At 39.0% G+C, this 9,645-nt stretch overlaps 1 pseudogene; it reads right to left on the bottom strand.

The window, feature by feature from the left end:
• Positions 1-1,965: 1,965 nt before the first annotated feature.
• Positions 1,966-5,320, bottom strand: LOC138008632 (uncharacterized; annotated as a pseudogene).
• Positions 5,321-9,645: the final 4,325 nt, after the last annotated feature.

Here is a 9,645-nt window from a genome sequence, read left to right as displayed (position 1 = left end):
AACATTGTAATCTACAGTTAACCACAAGCTTAAGGTATTTTTTCTGCCACAAGGATGCATCAGTGCATAGCCAGCTATCTTTTCAAAGATATGCTGAGAATCAATATAATTATTTATTTGTTACATACTTGATGCCAATGCAAAAAAATCCATCACTTCACACACTTGACCAACTGAAAATGAAAATTAATAAATTATTACATATTACATATTAAAGTCCACACATGAAGTTTCCTGTGATTGTATACAGTACATGAACAATGATACATGGTTAGCTGTTAAACTACTATAGATGATTAACAGTAAGCAACATTTTACAATACCTACCTTCTTCTGGTACCTCAGTGAAAACTTGCTTATTAATGCTGCCTGTTGAAGAGAAAATTGTATAATATGGCATGTCTCTAGGTGTACCATTGTTCTTCATATGGCACGGAAAGGTATACTTATGACAAACAGCATTTACTTTAACAACGCCAAACATAAGAATAAAAGATACATTATGAACAAGTGCTGGCGCACCTCACATGACAAAATGTTGATGACTGCCCACTATGCCCTGACATTTATGATTATAAAATTTGTTCATGCCGGGTCAGCAGGCACCGCATGATGGCAATTAGGCGTCTGCTTGTATCACACCTGATCTCAGCGGGTTCCTCACAAAAAAGCTAAATGTTTACAAAATGGCGGCCAAAGATGAAATTGAGGCAGCTGTTTGAGCTCTTCGCCCATTGCATCGTAGGGTAGAAAACTTTGTACGATTTGAAGAAGAAGTCAAAGAGACTTATGCCTCTATTTTTGAGAGACACCGTGTAGGGCAGAATGTGTTTTGAAGGGTCAGCCATGCACGAATAGAGGTTGGAGCTATGATCGAGGTGGAAATTACAATCTGGCTTAAACCTGTGTACAGACGCCTAAAAGCTCGCATGAGAGTTCGAGATCCCTGGACGGTAAACTTTACGCGACATATGCGTGAAGGAATTTTTCGTTTTATGATGGAAGTTGTTAAAAAGGCTCCCTCTGCGTTTGGAGTATCACATTCAGAAACAAATGTGGCACATACAATTTCCTACTCTGAGGAGACCCGACTGTTGCGGGATTTTTCAAAGTTGTGTAAAACATCACAAGAATCTGTCATGTCCTACCTCTGTAAGCAAACTAAAGTGCCCAGGAAAGGAGATGCTAAGATTGTGGTCAGCACTGTTAAACCTTTCCTTCTGACATATATGAAGAGGAAGCAACATGTGGTCGTCAAGTGTAATTATATATTCACCAATGAACACGGATATTCATTTCAAGCTTGAGGATGCAATATGCTGTGTAGCTTAATAATACTCACTGAAACTGAGTAACGCTGAAGGTCTTACTGTGTAGTTTTGCTTAGTGACAAAAAACTTAAACGCTGGTGAATGGTTCAGTTCTTGCTTTTACCAGTTCCCGGGCACACCCCCAGGATCTCATTTTCACCTTGATGGATCATCTATGGTCAGTAATTCATGAACAAATTCTACAGATTATGCCACCTAAGTACGCGAAATGACTTATCATTTCTCCACCCTTTGTTCTTTTTCCTGCATAAATATACTACTGACTGGACTGTATTATTACCGAAACAGTTGATTTTAATGTTTGTTTGTTACAGTGATATCTACATGGAAGTAACAAGCGTTAAAGATGCACTAACAAGAAGTGTTTTAATAATATGCAATCCATAACTTGGTGACAACTCATGTTTAAAGGAAATGTTCCTCTTACTAAAAGAGAACATGGGACATTTAAAGCAGTCCAACTTAGAGAATGTGGGTTATGTAAATTTCATGGCACTTTGACACTGCATTTGGGAGAATTGTCAAAGGTCTAGAGGCCAGGCACAGATCCAGGAAAAAACCTTAACCATTTTCCTAGACGCTAAGTGCTAATATCTATTTTAGATTTTCACTCTCTAAATTGCTGTCCCTCGATTTTGTGTAATTTTTTTTAACCATTTGACCGATCTCTGTAAAACGGTGAAACCATTCTGGATCCGTGCCTGGAGAAAGGCCCTATTAATTGATAAGCCTTTCTTAACATAATCGGATGCACTACCCATGTAAAATGCATGCAGTAAATCAACGTATCAGTTCTGACAGAATTCTTCCTTGGTCAGTACTTTTTTGAATCACGTCCATCAAGCGGTCACCACAAAAAGTACACTTGCTTTCCCTAGGATCTGCTTTTTCAAGATTACAATAACAGTACCTGTTACCATCAAAAACTCTACCTGGAATGTAAACAGCATTATGTTTGTATGTATTTGGCTCAAATCCCTGTTGTGAAAGCCAAATCAACATGACAAATTCATGTTTAAAAATTTCAGGCCACCGTCGCTGAAAAGTTGTATTCTCACTGAGCTTCTTTAACGCTATGTGTTTTGCCTCCCTCCCTTCCATGGTCACAGTTCCAAGACCCTGCCCATATTTGCTGTACACATCTTGTGTATGGCTGGGTATTATGTGCCCAATAGTCCAAACAGTCAGATTTATGGATGATGGCAGAAATAAAGCATTACAACGAAAGTACTCCCTTGCAACTACAGTCAATTTACTCAGCTGTTCAGCTGTGATGTCAAACCTATTAAAAATGGACACACAATCTCTCAGTCTCAGCCCGACATATGCACATGTCAAAACTGTTTGTCTCTGAAGTCTAGAATCTTTCTCATTACTTAGCCACTTTATTAACCGCATAAAATTATGGCAAAACAGTCTGGATTCTTTCCCTGTAAAGCGGTATTGCAAATCTTGACCATTGCCCTGTGTTTCATCATACCACTTCATAACCTTTCTAGCAAGGCATTTAGCTTTCACTTCAAACTTCAGGGCAGTGACAATATGCGAGAAAGGGCTATCTCTCGGGACATCAAGGAACTTTTTGCATGTCTCAGGCAGATTTGATTTGGCAATAGCCTCTTTCAAGACTTTTAAAAGAATACTGCCATGCATTATTCTTTACATGGAGGGGTTCCACATGAACTTTATCTATCAATTTGCCAATGAGAGGTACAAATTCCTGGCGACTTTTATTCCGAGAAATAAATTCTGTAACCTTATTACGGAATTGTTTTTCTTTGAGTTGTTTTGTTGTCAAGGACTTCTTAAATTTGTCAACTTTATTAGCAAATGCTGTCCTTTCTTCATACTTCCAAGGACGCCACATGGTCTTACCGTTATTTCCAAATGTACCCTTTAAATCTGAACAATTGTCTTTGGATACATTAGCGAAAGAGGAAAAAAACTTTGCACTGTTGGAAAGCTCACCCCCCGACATAGCTAGCATTTTCATATCATTTGGTACTTCCTCAAACTTAAAAGAAACCTTGAGACCCTCTATTTCAAAAACGTTTCCTTGCAAGTCAATAATTTCTTGACATAGAAACTGCACATACTTCTTCACAGTCAAACAAGATTCTTCGCAATTAGCACCAAATATAATGAAGTTGTCATTGTTGGAAGCAACTCTCTTGCCAGCATTTAAGAAGCTTACTAAAAATGTGCATGCACTTTCATTTTTTCCGAAAGGGCACCCATCTCCCCCAAGGGCAACAAGCGGAGTCAGGATGGCTTAGTGGTTATCAACTGTGCCTTCCACCTCTGCGACCCGGGTTCAACTCTCAGACCCGGGATCGTATGTGGCTTGAGTTTCTGTCAATCTCAACCTGACTCCGAGGGTTTTTCTCCGGGTACTCTGGTTTTCCTCCCTCAGCAAAATCGACTCACAGCCTATTCCATCAGGCTGTGCTGCTGTTCTCGGAGGTCATCCATGGGTCGTGTTCAGGAGCCGAGCGCCTAGCCGGCAGCACAGCTCCTTCGGTCCGATCTTGTTGAGCAGCTGCCTCAGCAATTCAGTCTCCGACTGCGAGAAAGGGCGATTAGCAGGTCACGTATTATTATTATTATTATTATTATTATTATTATTTGGAATGTTCCCTCAGCATTGCCAAACCACTTCAGAGACTCTTTCCTACCCTTCCTCAAGTAAAATTTTGCAAGGCGTGGCAGAAAACACCCACGGACCATATCATCTTCAGTAGCTTCCTCAAAATAATCCTGAACTGAAAACACATTCCCAATATCAATGTTGTTAATTTTGCTTACAAGATTATGGTAAGTAATCAACTTTGGAATGGGGCATTTAGGCATGACACAAATACTAGACTTTTTTTGGATGTTCTCTCGCTCTTCTTCATTGAGAGAGCCATTCGCACAGCCTGATATTTCCTTTTACCCATAATACCATTGCTGTAAAATGTAGCAATACTTTTTGTAACATTTCAAAAGGTCTTCTTTTATTCTTCTATTCAGAAGACACTACTTTGTCTGTCAACTGCTCATTACTTACAACATACTCTTTCATACACTCTAATTTACAGCGCTTGTTTAACATGTCAAATAATCCATCTAAAGCAGGCTTTGGGTTGTTTTCGGAACCACCATGAATTCCTGACGCTGCCACCATTGTCTCATGTCGTCTCCTAGTGGCTGTTCTCACTGGTAAGTTTGACTTCCCTTCCAGCAGACAAGTTGGAGTTCGTGTGCGACCACCAGGAGGTGATGTACATGTCCCAGGCTGTAAATAAGGGCAATGCATAAGCCATAGGATACCCATCAATTACGAACTAAAATAAAAAGTCAAAGAAAATATAAAAAAATCAAAGAAAAGAAGAGAAAAATAAAATAACTCAATGAATAGATGAATTAAAGAATAAATAAATACATAAATACACCCTCGCCCCTCCCCCACTCCATCCCACTCCACAACCACTAGCTTAGCATCAATAGGTGACCAACCTGGACACTTTTATTTTGATTTGTAATATCGCACAGCACTTCCCTTGCATCATTAACCTTCAATGTAAGAACAAATAGGGTTACTCGTGCAACTGTGAAAGATATGTGAAAGCAACATATTAAAAATAACGTTAAAAAATCCAAATAACCTGTAAACTACCCTGCAAACAGAATATCGTTCGATCGTGGTATACAATCAGTGGGGTAAATTATCAAAAACACATTTAATGCACAAACCTTTGATTTTAGTCGGTTAATTTGTCTGTTAATTGTGCTGAGTTCCATTTTCATCGCCCTGCTCTCTTCCACTGCTTTCTGCCTCATCTCTTTACGTGTTTTCATGAAGCTCCCAAGATCAAACCGTTGGCTCTTCGAATAAGGCATCGCTGGTATTGCCTACAAAAATCCGGCGCATTTTCAGTTCTATATCTTTGAAACGAGGAGAAATTCAGGAAAACAAAAATCATACGATTCTTACCTGGTTACCAAAGGACCCTGAAAGGAAGATGAAATAAAAGCTGATGAGCACAAGGCCTTCAATCCTTTCCAAGAAATTAAACATCAGAAAGTTGAACGTTGTTTGATGGTTCACAACAATCCTTCCCAAGTACCTTCTATGCCTTAGTTTATCAGCTGTTTATATGGTGTGTTTGGTAGCAACAGAAAGCTCAATGCTTCAGCTATGCAAAGAAACACGCTGGCCTTTTAGGTATCCCAGCATGCAGGAGGAGTCTGTTTATATAAAAGAGAAAGCTAGGTACCAGTCTCCTCCCGGCAATTTCCGTTTTGGGCGCCATATTTGAAGACAATTCGATGCTGATTTCTGGCGCCCGCTGACCCGGCATGTTGAAACAAAGAATCCAGGGTTCTCAGTAGATTTCCAAACAGATGGCAAAATTGCAATAACAGGCGGTTAATGACTCAGCCCAAAGGGCTGAGTAAGAGCGGCAGGTACAACACGCAGGTCACAGGTCATTGTTTTACCTATACAGAAAGTATCCTAAACATTCATAAAAGCTAACCTTAGGCCTAAAAACTTTTCTTTAGGCCTAATTAGGCCTAAAATTAGCTTTTATGAATGTTTAGGATACTTTTCTTTAGGCCTAATTAGGCCTAAGGTTAGCTTTTATGAATGTTAGAGTACTTTCTGTATAGGTAAAACAATGACCTGTGACCTGCGCTTTGTACCTGGCGGAGTAAGAGGGTCTCGGTGCATGCATCCCCGGACAATTTTGAAAGTTTAGGTTTTGGGAGGGTCTGATTGTGCAATATTGCTAATCTCTATGTCAAATGAATTGAATTGTGTTGTGCGCCTAAATGCGACACACCTGGTAACTTACATTTGATTGGTACTGTGCAATAATCAGGTTTTAGAGTCTGACTTGGAAAAGCCTTTAGTTAACACAAGGCTACTTTCTATTATGGTCACCCAGGCACCTTAATGCATCTAATCTGCGTGTACATGCTAGAAAAATTGCAAAAATGACATATTTAGAGGCTGAAATAGATAGGCGTAGCTGTAAAAGACAATATCAAATGGATTTCTTTTTCGTGATACACTTGTTAACATAGCATATTTTAGTTGGTTGTAGTAACAATTAACAATTATTTGACAAGGTTGAGCAAAATATCGTGATTAGTTATTTCCCAAAGGCTGACCCAAATTATAATAATTTATCTACGAGACACCAACAGATTACAATATTTTCAAAAATTGAGTTCAATAATTGTTTTAACATTCGATGACTGAGTTTGTTTTCACAATTCCCACCAATTAAATCACTTTCTGAAAGCTCAGGAAAGCAAGCTGCCATTTTACGCATGAGCAGACCATTACTTGTAGGCAGTTATTTGCAGGTCACATGGTTGGCTCTCAACCAGTGAAAAGGAAAAGAAACATGCATCGAATGATAACTGCAGTTATTGTATCCCTTATCATTTCCTGTCGAGCCTACAATACTAGACATATTTAGTTGGAAAACTTAGCAAATGGTCAGAATCATCGTGTTACAAGATCGTAGCTTATACCACATCCCCCTTCCCCCATTCAGGAAGAACTGTCTGTCTGGTCTTCTCGAGACAGAGGTGAGAGATGATTTCATGCAGACTGGAACGGCTAAATTGCTCTGTCGTAAACATGGTGGTTCACAGCACCAGTGAAGTCGTCTCTCTGGCCTTTCTGTGGACGAATTCCAGGACCTACCGATACAATTTGAGCAAGTTTTGAAAGCTAAAATCTCCAATTGATGCTGTATTTTCCCGGTAGGACTAGGTGGCTCCACACTCATAACAAAATCTATGAAATGAGAATCGGGGTCTTCCCTTGTGATGGAACTGCCGAGTTACCCAGAATTCCTTTTGGGCATGAAGGAGGCAAGCGGAGACTGGTCCTCATCAAATGAGGAAAAAGTAGCGAGAAGATTTCTTGGTGGATACTAAGGTGTAGCCAAGGTGCGTGCTGTTAACGTAGACTTTTTATCATAGGAAATTCGGCCTGGCCTTTAGTAATTTCTCGTCAAAGAAACGGTATAATGTAAATAAGAGAGTTATGAGATTTTTATTTGCGATTACCTGTCCTCTTACGTACCACTTAAGTCAAACTCTACATCTCTATGCAATAAGCGCATTCAAAATTTCCTCATATTATTGTATAAAAGTAGTTAAAGAAAGAAAAGGCTTGTCCTGCATATATGAAAAATACGTTTTCTCTCCCGTTCTCTTCTTATGCATGATCTTCGTGGAAATTACATTCTGTCCCTAAGTAAACCTAGAACAACCAGTTATGATCTTAGTTCTTTTTCTTACGTATTAACTAAGTATGTTGCAAAATGCGCTACCTGATTTTTCCCGTACCACTGAGTTTACTGGTTTTAAACTAATCCAGGGCCGGATGTTGTACAGCAGCTTTTCGTTTTGATTAATATGTCTTTAAATAATATTTATTATTTAGTTATGTATCTGTATGTATTATGTATGTTAGCTGTAATGTCTCGAAGATATTATTCTGAAATTCGAGATGAAATAAAGTGCATGTTACTTTTGGCAGGGCGCATGCGTGCACTTTGTAATCTGCGACTCCAGTGCTTACTATATGACTGATAAAATGACTTTTCTCTTGAATACATAAGCCATTGAAATCTTACGTTAAATTGTAATGACATGGGTGGTTTGGAATTGTGAGTAGGCGTGGGATTTGTCTCATATGGTTTAGGGGCCGACAAATCCCTCCCTCAATGCCGTACCGTGAGGCGAGGTCGGTAGCAGAAAGCAGCAAAGGGCCAACTGCGTCCAAAAGCAATCGCACGGGCCGAAATCGCGGGATGACTCGTTTGGTATGTAGCTCCAGCGCCACGTCTGGAGGTACTGCATATTTTTCTCATCTCGTCTTCAAACATTCCGTCAGCACATGCGTGCGTAAATGTTCAGCCTCTCCGATACCTACCATCCTAGACATATTTAGTTGGAACACTTAGCGAATGGTCAGAATCATCGTGTTACAAGATCGTAGCTTATACCACATCCCCCTTCCCCCAATTCAATGTTGTGTGAGAATTTTTCGGGCGACTACTAGTAGTTGTGGAAATCAACATTGGAGGAAGGGGGAAACGGGGATGGGTGTTCCAACAAATGTGACGAGTATTGTAGACCAAAAATAATAATATTATTATTATTACCTGTCTTATTACAAAATACAAACTTTACAAGTACTGTACTAGATAAATCTCGGAATGATAACTTACGACTATCCCTTGGTGGTGTGGTCAAATCCACCTGTGCAATAGTGGGGCCCTGGGTGGAAGCAGCAGTTACTGTGCTAGTAACTGGTGTACCTATAAAAGAAGCAAATTTATTTTAACATGGTGTCTCCCAATGTGTTGGGTTATTGTGCACAATTTAAGTAGATCAATGGGTAGGGTAGATCTACATGTAATGAATGTATACTGAAATCTGAGTACATGGTCGGAGATAGTTACCAAAGAAGGTGCTAGTACAAGTTAGGAATAAAACACCTTCCAATAAGGAGGGGAAAAGACAAGATGCAATGCATACATTGTACCTGGTGAAACTGAGATGAAAAAAATATTTTTTTTATGTGATGCAGAGTATTCTTCTGCTAGAGTGTTACCATCCAGGAGCCCTTTTTTGACAATTGCCATTGAATGGCCACTCCAATAAGACTTGAAAAATGTCAACCTGAAAGAAGATTAATAAAATTTAATAAATATTAAAAATTGTTTTATGTATTGAAGCACAATAGTGATCACTAATTTCTCATTCGGTGATATACAGGCTGAAAAGCTTTAACTAAAACTCCGCACAACACTGTCAGATTATGCAGGTCAAGAAAGAAAGGAGTTCATCATTTTTTGCAAATCTCTTCTAATAAGTCTTAAAAGAAGGAACCCCTAACAAAGTGCTGAGTCAAGTAGTCATTGGAATCATAACTGACATTGTTCGTTTTCTGTTGAGTTAATTATTTGTTATCATTAATATTATTTTTGATTTATCTTCTTGTAAGAAACATAGGTTGTTAATAGTTTCTCGAAGGAGAGTTGTTATTCTTGTTCTATTTAAGGAACCGTTGGAAAGTTCAGAAATAGAAAATTAATTGAAATGTAAACTTGGGTATGCTAGCCCATGAACCGTCTTAGCCAAGCACACTTATTCATTGCACAGGCTACATTCAGTTCCTCTCAGTTAAAAAAATGTATCGAATAGTAACATGCATCAATCTCGAAAACAGAGATTATCACATAACACAGAGAAAATGCGAAATCACATCAATCAAAGGTGAAATGTGAAAGAAACATGAAAT

The sequence above is a fragment of the Montipora foliosa genome, chromosome 6, assembly GCF_036669935.1.
Source record: "Montipora foliosa isolate CH-2021 chromosome 6, ASM3666993v2, whole genome shotgun sequence".
Lineage (NCBI taxonomy): Eukaryota > Metazoa > Cnidaria > Anthozoa > Scleractinia > Acroporidae > Montipora > Montipora foliosa.
This window is presented reverse-complemented; position numbering and strand designations above follow the sequence as displayed.